Below are 13,338 nucleotides of genomic sequence, written 5' to 3'. Positions count from 1 at the left end.
GAGACTAAGTTTGCTAAATTAGAGGTATTTTGTTCAGAGTTCTCTGTCTGTTGCTGAGTGGATGATGGAAAAGGCTTGCTATTGCTAAACCTATTTCTTCCACCATTATTAAAGCCTTGTTGAGGCTTTTGTTGATCCTTCCATGAGAGATTTGGGTGATTTCTCCATGATGGGTTATAGGTGTTCCCATAAGGTTCACCCATATAATTTACCTCTGCTATTGCAGGGTTCTCAGGATCATAAGCTTCTTCTTCACAAGATGCCTCTTGAGTACTGTTGGATGCAGCTTGCATTCCATTTAGACTCTGAGAAATCATATTGACTTGCTGAGTCAATATTTTGTTCTGAGCCAATATGGCATTCAGAGTATCAATTTCAAGAACTCCCTTCTTCTGAGGTGTCCCATTACTCACAGGATTCCTCTCAGAAGTGTACATAAACTGGTTATTAGCAACCATGTCAATGAGTTCCTGAGCTTCTGCAGGCGTTTTCTTTAGGTGAATGGATCCACCTGTAGAAGTATCCAATGACATCTTAGCTAATTCAGACAGACCATCATAGAATATATCCAGGATAGTCCATTCTGAAAGCATGTCAGAAGGACACTTTTTGGTCAGTTCCTTGTATCTCTCCTAAGCTTCATAGAGGGATTCACCTTCCTTCTGTCTGAAGGTTTAAAAATCCACTCTAAGCTTACTCAGCTTTTGAGGAGGAAAGAACTTGGCTAAGAAAGCCTTGACCAGCTTATCCCAAGAGTTCAGGCTATCCTTAGGTTGAGAGTCCAACCATATTCTAGCTCTGTCTCTTACAGCAAAAGGGAAAAGTATGAGCCTGTAGACTTCAGGATCTACTCTATTAGTCTTAACAGTATCACAGATCTGCAAGAATTCAGTTAAAAACTGAAAAGGATCTTCAGATGGAAGTCCATGAAACTTGCAGTTCTACTGCATCAGAGAAACTAATTGAGGTTTAAGCTCAAAATTGTTTTCTCCAATGGTAGGAATTGAGATGCTTCTTCCATGTAAATTGGAATTAGGTGCAGTAAAGTCTCCAAGCATCCTCCTTGCATTATTATTATTTTCGGCTGCCATCTCCTCTTTCTGTTCAAAAATTCCTGTAAGGTTGTCTCTGGATTGTTTTATTTTAGCTTCTCTTAGTTTCCTTTTCAGAGTCCTTTCAGGTTCTGGATCTGCTTCAACAAGAATGTTCTTGTCCTTACTCATGCTCATATGAAAAAGAGGGAACAGAAAAATAATAATAATAGGGATCCTTTTTACCCAGGTATAGAGGTTTCCCTATGTGAGTAGAAGAAAAGAATGAAATGTAAAGAAGGGAAGAAGAGAAAATTCGAACACAGATGGAAGAGGGGGTTCAAATTTGGGTGAGATGAAGTATTAGTAGATGAGTAAATAAATAGAAGGAGATGAGAGAGAGGGAGGATTTTTGAAAATAAAATTTTGAAAAGGGGTTAGTGATTTTCGAAAATTAGGAATGAAATCCAATTAAAAATTGAAACAATTAGTTAATTAAAAAGAATTTTTGAAAAAGAGGGAAGAGATTTTCGAATATTAGAGAGAGAGAGTTAGTTAGGTAGTTTTGAAAAAGATAAGCAACAAATAAAAAGTCAATTAGTTAGTTGAAAAAGATTTGAAAATCAATTTTGAAAAGATAAGAAGATAAGAAGTTAGAAAAGATATTTGAAAAAGATATGATATGAAAAGGTATGATTAAAAAGATATGATTTTGAAAAAGATAAGATAAAAAGATATTTTTGAAAAGATATGATTGAAATTAGTTTTGAAAAAGATTTGATTTTTAAAATCACAATTAATGACTTGATTCACAAGAAATCACAAGATATGATTCTAGAACTTAAAGTTTGAATCTTTCATAACAAGCAAGTAACAAACTTGAAATTTTTTGAATCAAAACATTAATTGTTGATGATATTTTCAAAAATATGATGTAAAATTAAGAAAAAGATTTTTGAAAAATATTTTTAAAATTTTCGAAAATAAATAAGAAAAATGAAAAAGATTTTATTTTTGAAAAAGATTTTGAAAAAGATAAGATTTTTAAATTGAAAATTTGATTTGACTCATAAGAAACAATTGAATTTTAAAAATTTTGAAAAAGTCAATCCAAATTTTTGAAATTTATTAGAGAAAAAAGGAAAGATATTTTTTTGATTTTTGAATTTTTAATGATGAAAGAGAAAAACATGAAAAAGACTCAATGCATGAAAATTTTGGATTAAAACAATGAATGCATGCAAGAATGCTATGAATATCAAGATGAACACCAAGAACACTTTGAAGATCATGATGAACATCAAGAACATATTTTTGAAAATTTTTATATGCAAAGAAAACATGCAAGACATCAAACTTAAAAATTTTTCATGTATAGACACTATGAATGCAAGAATGTATATGAAAAACAAGAAAAGACACAAAACAAGAAAATATGAAGATCAAACAAGAAGACTGGCCAAGAACAACTTGAAGATCATGAAGAACACTATGAATGCATGAATTTTCAAAAAATGCAAAATGAATATTCAATTGACACCAAACTTACAATTTGACTCAAGACTCAAACAAGAAACATGAAATATTTTTTATTTTTATGATTTTCTAATTTTTTTGTATTTTTCGAAAATTAATTTGAAAAAGAAAAATAAGGATTCCAAAATTTTTAATATGAATTCCAGGAATCCTGCATTCTTAGTCTAAAGCTTCAGTCCAGGAATTAGACATGGCTCACTAGCCAGCCAAGCTTTCAGTGAAAGCTCCGGTCCAAAACACTAGACATGGCCAAAGGCCAGCCAAGCTTTAAGTGACAAATCAAGCATACAGCAGCTGATGGATTAGCAACAACTAGCTTGCTCTTGATAATGTTGGGTTGGAAGCCCCAGTCCAAAAGAATTTAGACATGGCTTTACAGCCAGCCAGGCTTCACATGCTTCATGAAACTCTAGAATTCATTCTTAAAAATTCTGAAGAACATAATATAAATTTTTTTTTTGAAAATAAAGGAGAAATTTTTTGAAAGATTTTTGAAAACTTTTTGAAAAGAAAATTACCTAATCTGAGCAACAAGATGAACCGTCAGTTGCCCAAACTCAAAACAATCCCCGGCAACGGCGCCAAAAACTTGGTAATGCGAAATTGTTACTCTGAGGTTGTAAAATTTGTTGTTCATTCTCTCCCTGGTAATGGCGCCAACAAACTGGTGCACAGTACCATGGTCCAAGCATAACTTCACAACTTCGCACAACTAACCAGCAAGTGCACTGGGTCGTCCAAGTAATAAAACCTTACGTGAGTAAGTGTCGATCTGTAACATCCCGCATTTTTGAAAATCTAATTATAAATAAATTATGATTTTATCTTATTAAGTTTAAACTTTATAATTTTAGAAATTATTTTGTTAGAAATAATTAAATACATTCGGAGATAGCTTTATTTTGAAATCAATTAATATTTTTAAGTAATCTTATTATAATAGAATATTTTGTATAATTTTAGTAATTGAAAAATAAGAAGGAATTTGTATAATTTAATTCAAGTAACTTTTATTCTGAAAAGGTTACGATTTATTTTATTAATTTGATATCTTATTTTATAAATCAATTAAGAATAATTAAATTAGTTTTATTAATATCTGGAGTTAAGTTAATTAATATTTTTGTGTAATTTTTATAATTGGTTATTTTATATAATTTCAAATTAGAATTTAGTAAGGAAGTATTATATAATTTAATTTAAGTAATTTCTATTATGAATGAATTATGGTTTATTCTATTAGTTTGAGCTTTTAGAGATTAATTTATTAGGAATGATTAAATGAATTTTTATAAATACTTAAAGTTTAAGTAATTTTATTATAATTAGATATTTTGTAAATTGAAATTAAAATTTTGGTGATAGAAAAATAATGAAAAGTTATATCATTTAATTTGACTAATTAGTATTGAGTTTAAACTATATTTTATAAAAATGTGATTAATATGCTTATTTTATAATTTAAATTAAAAATAATCAATTCAACTTAGCAATATGTTGATAAATAATGTTCTTAAATATTTTTAAGAGAGTATCTTTGGTTTTAAAATTACTCTACCTTTCAATTTTATCAAAATATCTATTCATATCTATCTATATTCTTTTATAAAATCCTAATTTCAAACCCTAATTCCCAAATTAATTGAGAAACCCTAACCCTAGCTTCCCTCATCACACAGCCACAGCCTCACCCTTCCTTAACGTAACAAACACACACACGCGCAGAGAGGAGATCGGAGGAAGAGATAGCGCCGGCGGAAAGGAAGAAGAGCGTCGCCGGCCCGGTACTACCGTCGCCGTCGCGTCCTGCCATCACTGTCACCACGAAGCTGCCGAATTGAGCTGAGGAAGAGAAAGATCGAAACGGGCTTCGAAGGAGAATATCGCGCAAGAAGGAAGAGGGAGAGTCGTCGCGGGCTGGCCGTAGGGGGAGCCGCTGCTGCGAGCATGCGTCGTCTGCACCGTCGCACCCTGGCCGTCTCACTGTCGCCGTTCGCGGAGGAAGAGGCAAGCGCGCCAGAGGAGAGCGAGAGGGGGAGACCGTGACGGGATACTCTGCCACCGTCGTGTATCGTGAACAGAGGAGGAAGGAGAAGTCTTCTGTCATCAACGCCACGTCTCTTCACTACCGCTGCCGCCGCCAGAATCTCTGGTTGCCGCCATGATTAATGGTGAGTCAGTTAAACCCTAGCCATGAAAACCACCATCTCTGAACCTTTATTCCTCTGTAAATACCCTGTATCTGCCTCTGATGTCCTTGGTTATATGATGTTTGCTGGAGTTTGTCCCAATTGGAGCCACTGGCGAAGGTGTTGCCGCTGCCGGAAGCCAACGCCGGGCTATTGCTGGTTCTGATTCTATTATCTTGGTACTGGTCTAATCTTTTCTTTGGGACTTGTCCATTTGCACGCTCTATTTTGGCATTGCTATAGTTGTTATATTCTTGTTTTAATTCAATTTTAGTTTTTACTTTGTTGTCAATTCCCAGGGCTGTTTTCTGCCCTTGACTACATTAGATTCAAATTCTTGTCCTGCTGCAACCATTATCATTGCCACGAAATTAAAGCCGTTGCTGTTCCAGTTGACGCGGTGTCCTTGATTGCATTAGGATTGTTGTCACTGCTGTAAATTAGAAACGAAACGGGGGCAGTTGTGTTCAAATTCTGCAATTGCGACATCGAGGTAGGGGGTTTAAAACGATTTCAATTTAAGAATGCCTACAAGGTTTATTGAATAACTGCAAATAGATTTAATAGCTGTGAGTAATTGATTGATTATGTAATTATTGAATTGTGGCTGAAAATTGTGATTGGAATGGTTGAAATTGTGATTTGGAATTATTGATTTGTGATATTGATTGATTATGTGGATTGGGAATTGCTTGATGACTAATTGTTGAGAATTTCTGAATTTTAATGGGTTATGTTGGATTTGTTGCCGTTGAGTTGTTATTTGGTATATTGTAATGTTAATGAACTTGGTTGGTGGTTAATTTGGAATTGGTTTTGAGGGGTTTTGAAGGGTTGGATTTTGAATACTAAATAGATTGCTGAAAAACTGATTTTTGAAATTAAAAGGTGACTTTGGAAGTGAATCAGTTATTCAACGATAATCGAAATGATATAAGAGCAAAGGCTGAGTAAAGTATAATAAAAGTTGTTGTTGGAACTCAATTTTGAGAAGTTTGAATTAATTATAGAACTAGTTATGATTTTTCAAAGTTAAAATGTAAAACTTGATTTTCTGCATTATTTTTAAAGGAAGCCGGAAACTTTGAAAAACTATAACTATTTCTGTGATTATCAGAATTGTGTGGGACCAAGTCCGGATTGATCTTGGGGATATAGGAAACTGGACTGCTAAATTTGAGACTTTTTCATTAAGTTTATGATTTATGGTGAATTTTTGAATCATGGATGTCAAAACTAGTTTTTCTGCAGAACGTTTAACGCAGCAGCAACTTGATTCCTCTATTGGAAATTCTGCAATTTGAATTTTGAAATGGAACTAATTTTAAATAAAATTTTATTCCTATTATTTTAATGCCGTAAAATTTCATAACAATTGGACTTGTAGTTTTAAAGATATGAATTTTTGAAGGATGATGCATTATGCAGAAAAAGCCAGATTCTGTTTTCTTAAATTAGTAACTTTGGGAGTTTATAACTTTTGATCCTGGATAGATATTGAGATGCAACTAATTGGAGGTGAAAATTAATTATGTTTAGTATATGTGATTTAAATTTCAGGATTTTCCATGTTTTAATAAGTGAGTTATGGGACTTGGAAGAGGTTGTGTTCAATGATTTGTTAAACAGAATTCTGCAGAAAATTACCTAACTTCCAAGCTACATAACTCCTTCAATAAAAATGGTATGACCCTGGAACCAATTGAGAAAGAAATTTGGATGAGTTATGTTTAACCACATTAATTTTGAAGGTATTTATATTTAATTTGGATTTTATATGAAATTTCAAATGTTGTGTGGTGCTGCTGTCTTCTGGATTTAAAACACTGCAGAACAGTCACGGTTTTGCTTATATTCCCGAAGCTAGAGACAACAAAAAATTATGATTTTTGATTTAATAGAAAGTTTAATCCGAGACAGTCGCATGGATATAAAGTTTGCGCAATTCCAAATTCATTTGATATTTTAAAAACAAAATGGAAATCAGGCTGCCAAGTTGTGTTGGTAATTATTTTGGATATGGAATTTAAGAAATAGATTTTCTATTATCAAATGTTTTTGAGAATATATATTGCTGTGGCAAATGCTGAAAGAGGCTGATGAATTGTTGAGAAAGAAGGAACCCGTAAGGGTGGATAAGTCCTATTTTTAAAGGAGATTATGTCCAAATTTTTATAAAAATATAAGGACTTAATCAAAATAAGTATTCAAGGCTTATTTAATAATAATAACTTCAATGATTCTTTTAAGAAAAGAATATTTGATTTATGAGATTGTTGGCAAGGGCGTGGGTCTAGTCCCGCTTGCTCAGTGCGTAAACCATTGTGCAGGGATGGTGGTTTTGTCCCGCCTGCAGTGAGGACGGTGGTTTTATCCCGCTCACGTATTGATAAATTGTTCAGCAAGGACGGTGGTGTGATTCCCGCTTGCATATTGTTTTATGTACCTAGTAAGGATGGTGGTTTAATCCCGCTTACTGTGGAGGCAAGGACGGTGGTTAAATCCCGCTTGCGTGTTCCGGGCAAGGATGGTGGTTTAATTCCCGCTTGTCTATGGAACCTACGGATAAGGATGGTGGTCTAATCCCGCTTATCCGAGTCGGGTCTGGCAACATAACCGACGCGTGAGCTCATGGCCAGTAGGACAGGCATGCATCATATGCATCTATGTGACATTGTTTGGGTGTGTATATTATAATTGGTTTGCCTAAGTGAATAATTCTGTTAACTGCTAATTGCTATACTTGATATAATTGCTCTTGATTGTGTTTGAACCTCATTACTTGTGTTTGTAACTGATTGGCTGGATTGTGGTGAACTGGATGCTGGTTGAATTGCTTGGGCCTGAGGCCGTGATTGGATTGTGTTTGAGGTTTAGTAAGTATGAAAGATTGAGCTGGTTCAGCATAGACTTAATGAACCTATGCTTGGAACAGATTAGTCATTCATACGGTCTAGGAAAACTTTTAAGATTTTTATAAAGGAAAATATGGGTTTAGAATTTTGGATAATTAACTGATGCTTTATAAGATTTTGGATTTTTGAATGTTATGCGGTTGGTTTTCAAAATAAAAGATTGACACGGTGAGTAAAGATCACTACAAATGGAAACAGTTTTTCTTTTAAATACTTTTGAGTGAAATTAACTATTTGCGTTTTATTCTTTACTTTCACGGCATTCTCGACCTCTACTGAGAACATGTGGTTTGGTTCTCACCCCCAAATTTTCCACCCTTTCAGCGACAGGTTTGAAGACGCAATTTGAAGCTGCGAGCGATCAGTAGGCTTTCTTTATGGTTTTAATTGCTTTCATAGAATTCCCTCGCTCTTGTCCTTTGAGATTTTATTTTACATAGAGGGGTAGGTTTAGTATATTGTATTTGAGTTTTATTTGGTCTCTTTTGTATAAGAATTATTATCAATAATATCTATGTGATTATTATTAATTGTGAATGTTTGAATTATGACTTTAATGAATAAAAAACAAAATTTTCTGGAATTTTCTTAAAACTGAAACGCGAACTCGATACAAAGGCTCGATAATTAAGTAGTTAATACTAGAGAAGGTTACGTAATGTTCTTTCTAGTGGAAATACCCTGACTTAAGCAAGGTATTTTACTGGACGGGACGTTACACGATCCCACGGAGATTGTTGGTATGAAGCAAGCTATGGTCATCTTGTAAATCTCAGTCAGGCGGATATCAAATGGTTATGGAGTTTTCGAATAATAATAATAAATAAACAGAAAACAAAGATAGAAATACTTATGTAAATCATTGGTGAGAATTTCAGATAAGCTTGTAGAGATGATTTCGTTCCTCTTAATCTCTGCTTTCCCGCTGTCTTCATCCAATCAGTCTTACTCCTTTCCATGGCAAGCTTTCTGTAAGGGCATCACCGTTGTCAATGGCTACATCCCATCCTCTATGTGAAAATGGTCCAAATGCTCTGTCACGGCATGGCTAATCATCTGGAGGTTCTCGATCATACTAGAATAGGATTTACTATCCTTTTGCGTCTGTCACTACGCCCAGCACTCGCGAGTTTGAAGTTCGTCACAGCCATCCCTTCCCAGATCCTACTCGGAATACCACAGACAAGGTTTAGACTTTCTGGATCTCAGGAATGGCCATCCATGGGTTCTAACTTATACCACGAAGACACTTAATAACTCGGACTCAGTCCCCTGTATTAGATATCCAAGAGATATCCATTCAATCGAAGGTAGAACGAAAGTGGTTGTCAGGCACGTGTTCATAGGGAATGATGATGATTGTCACGTTTATCACATTCATGTTGAAGTGCAAATGAATATCTTAGAAGCAGAATAAGTTGAATTGAATATAAAACAGTAGTACTTTGCATTAAATCATGAGGAACAGCAGAGCTCCACACCTTAATCTATGGAGTGCAGAAACTCTACCATTGAAAAATACATAAGTGAATATAGGGTAAGCATGGCCGAGTGGCCAGCCTCCCATGGAGGTCTAGAGATCTAAAAATGATCAAAAGATGTAAATACAATAGTAAAAAGTCCTATTTATACTTAAACTAGCTACTAGGGTTTACGGAAGTAAGTAATTGATGCATAAATCCACTTCCGGGGCCCACTTGGTGTGTGCTTGAGCTGAGCTTGAAGTTTACACGTGTAGAGGTCATTCTTGGAGTTGAACGCCAGTTTGTAACGTGTTTTTGGCGTTTAACTCTGGTTCGTGACGTGTTTCTGGCGTTTAACTCCAGACTGCAGCGTAGAACTGGCGTTCAATGCCCTTTTGCATCGTCTAAACTTGGCCAAAGTATAGACTATTATATATTTCTGGAAAGCGCTGGATGTCTACTTTCCAACGCAATTGGAAGCGCGCCATTTTGAGTTCTGTAGCTCCAGAAAATCCACTTTGAGTGCAGGGAGGTCAGAATCCAACAGCATCAGCAGTCCTTCTTCAACCTCTGAATCTAATTTTTGCTCAAGTCCCTCAATTTCAGCCAGAAAATATCTGAAATCATAGAAAAACACACAAACTCATAGTGAAGTCCAGAAATGTGAATTTAACATAAAAACTAATAAAAACATCCCTAAAAGTAACTAGATCCTACTAAAAACATACTAAAAACAATGCCAAAAAGCGTATAAATTATCCGCTCATCAGTGGGTACAACTACATATCTTTTATGAGGGGCTATCCTATGAAGCAAGGAAGGCAGTGGATCATTCTTCAGAAGGATCCCTCAATAAAAAGAAAACCATTAAAGAGGCCATAGATGTTATTGAGACTGTAGCTGAAAATGAGTATTTCCATGCTTCAGAGAGGACTCTGAAGAAGGGAGTACTAGAACTCAACTCTGTAGATGATTTGTTAGCTCAGAACAAGGCAATTGCAGCTCAAATAGTAGCTCTAACCAAGAGGATGGAGGCCAATCAAGCCTCAGTCATTCAAGACCAAACTCCTCAACAAGAAGGGAATGCACCAGAATCTGAAGGTGACTGGAAACAAGCTAATTATGTGAACAATTCATCCAGACCACTATATGACCTACACTCTAAGACATACAACCCAGGTTGGAAGAACCACCCAAATTTTGGGTGGGGAAATCAACAAAATCACAACCAGGACCACAACAAACCTTATTCATCAAATCAGCATTTCAACCACAACCCCAACCATCAAACAGGGAACCATAGACCCTACCATAACTCACAAAACACATTATACCATTGCAACCAACCCATGCATAACAACCTCAATCAAGATGCACCATCCTCAACTATGCAACCATGTGAAATCAAGAGCAACTTTGAGAGGATGGAGCCTGCAATAGCACAACTATCATCACAGATTAGAGGAGCAGTCTCCACCCTCATGGACAGACAAGCACAAACTGAAAAAAGGATAGACGCTAATCAAGAAGAATACATGTCAAATTTGAAAAATCAAGGCGCAGCGATCTCAAAGTTGGAAGCACAAGTGGAGATTTTGTCCAAGCAAATCCCACTCCCCACACACAAATTCCCCAGTGATACCATGGCTAACCCAAGAGGGGAATACATGGCTATTACCCTAAGAAGTGGGAAGGTTGTAGAGGAAGGAACCCCAAGCAAAGACAACGTTGAAGAAGTTGCAGAAAAGTATGGGACTAAAGATGAAGAAGAGATCCCTACTCCACCTCCACCAAAACCAATCTTGAAGCCTTATGTGCCAAAAGCACCATACCCACAAAGACTGGGAAAGGGTGGGAAGTATGGCCAGTTCTCTAAGTTTCTAGAGATCTTCAAGAAGCTCCAAATCAACATACCATTTCCTGAGGCATTAGAACAAATGCCACTCTATGCCAAATTTTTGAAGGAGCTTATAACCAAAAAGAGGAACTAGGAGGCAAAAGAAACCATAGTATTGACTGAGGAATGCAGCGCCATCATACAGAAGAAGTTGCCTCAAAAGCTGAAAGACCCAGAGAGTTTTTAAATCCCCTGCATCATAAGGGATATCACTATTGAGAAAGCTTTGTGTGATTTGGGAGCTAGCATAAATCTTATGTCCCTAACCATGATGAGAAGGATGAGAATAGAGGAAGCCAAGCCAACAAGAATGGCACTCCAATTGGCTGACAGAACATTTAAGTTTCCACATGGGGTGGTGGAAGACTTGCTAGTGAAAGTAGGAGAATTCATTTTCCCTGCTGATTTTGTTGTGCTGGACATGGAAGAAGAGGCCAACACGTCAATTATCTTAGGAAGACCATTTCTAGCTACTGCTGGAGCCATCATTGATGTGCAAAAAGGGGAACTAGTCTTGAGGTTGCATGAAGAGAAAATGGTCTTCAACATCTTTAAAGCAATGAGTTACCCCAAGGAATCCATAGGAGAATGCATGCTGGTAGACACCATGGAACAGATAGTTTAAGAAGTCTTGGAAGAAGAACAACGTGAAGGAACCATTGAGCTAGAACAAGCACCAGATGGAAAACCACCACACGGAACCATGAGAAACTTAATCATGCCAACCACTACAGACAACAAAGATGCAGAGTCACCAAAACTAGAGCTGAAAACCTTACCACCCAACTTGAAATATGCATATCTGGGTGCTAACAACACTCACCCAGTGATCATAAATTCAACTCTGAGTAAGGAACAAGAAGAGGAGCTTATCCAAGTGCTGAGATAACACAAGGATGCCATAGGCTGGACACTTGCAGATTTAAAAGGGATCAGTCTTTCAATGTGTATGCATAAAATCTTACCTGAAGAAGATTCCAAACCTTCAAGACAATAACAAAGGAGGCTAAACCCTACTATGAATGAAGTGGTTCAGAAAGAAGTGTTGAAATTGTGGCAAGTAGGGGTGATCTACCCCATCTCAGACAGCCCTTGGGTAAGCCCGGTGCAAGTAGTCCCTAAGAAGGGAGGGATCACTGTTGTGACAAATGAGAAGAATGAATTGATACCCACAAGGACAGTGACCGGATGGCGTATGTGCATTGACTACCGGAAACTTAATGAAGCCACCCCGAAGGACCACTTTCCCTTACCTTTCTTAGACCAGATGCTTGAAAGATTGGCAGGACATGAGTATTATTACTTCCTGGATGGGTATTCGGGCTACAATCAAATTGTTGTAGACCCCAAGGATCAAGAAAAAACTTCATTTACTTGTCCATATGGTGTCTTTGCTTATAGGAGAATGCCCTTTGGATTGTGCAATGCACCTGCAACATTCCAAAGGTGCATGCTCTCCATTTTTTCAGACATGATTGAGAAGTTCATAGAAGTATTCATGGACGACTTCTCTGTATTTTGGAACTCATAATTCTGATTGCCTATACCATCTTGCTCTTGTACTAAAAAGGTGTCAAGAAACCAACCTGGTTTTAAACTGGGAGAAGTGCCATTTTATGGTAACTGAAGGGGTGTTTCTTGGTCACAAGATTTCAAAAGATGGCATAGAAGTGGACCAGGCAAAAATGGAAGTAATTGAAAAATTACCTCCACCTTGCAATGTCAAAGCAATCAGAAGTTTTTTGGGACACGCTGGGTTCTATAGGAGGTTTATCAAAGATTTTTCAAAAATTACAAAATCCCTTAGCAACCTACTTGTCTCAAATACTCCCTTTGTTTTTGATAGAGAGTGCATGGTAGCCTTTGATGAACTTAAAAAGAAACTCTCCTCTGCACCTATTATAGCACCACCAAGCTGGGATCTTCCCTTTGAATTAATGTGTGATGCATCTGATTTTGCTGTTGGTGCTGTTCTAGGACAGAGGAAAGACAAGCTAGTACTTAATGAGAATCAAAGGAACTATACCACCACGGAGAAAGAACTTTTAGCCATATTTTTTGCTTTTGATAAGTTTAGATCATATCTTATTGGCTCAAAAGTAATTGTGTTCACTGATCATGCAGCACTCAAATACTTGCTTACCAAACAAGAATCTAAACCCAAACTAATAAGGTGGATTCTTCTACTCCAAGAATTTGATATTGAGATTAAAGATAAGAGCGGAGCAGAGAACAAGGTAGCTAACCACCTCTCAAGGATCCCACAAGAAGAAGAAATGCAGCAAGTAGCAGTAAATGAAAGCTTCC

The 13,338-nt window shown here is 36.4% G+C and overlaps 1 non-coding gene across 1 annotated transcript; it reads left to right on the top strand.

The window, feature by feature from the left end:
- The first annotated feature begins 587 nt into the window (after window positions 1–587).
- Window positions 588–695, top strand: LOC148555541 (small nucleolar RNA R71). The gene has a single exon (XR_015886421.1). It is a non-coding gene; the product is annotated as a small nucleolar RNA R71 (small nucleolar RNA).
- Window positions 696–13,338: the final 12,643 nt, after the last annotated feature.

This window comes from Arachis ipaensis, chromosome B6 (assembly GCF_059453495.1).
Source record: "Arachis ipaensis isolate K30076 ecotype BB chromosome B6, ASM5945349v1, whole genome shotgun sequence".
Classification (NCBI taxonomy): domain Eukaryota; kingdom Viridiplantae; phylum Streptophyta; class Magnoliopsida; order Fabales; family Fabaceae; genus Arachis; species Arachis ipaensis.
Note: the sequence above shows the minus strand (reverse complement) of the source record. Positions and strands in the feature narration are given on the sequence as shown.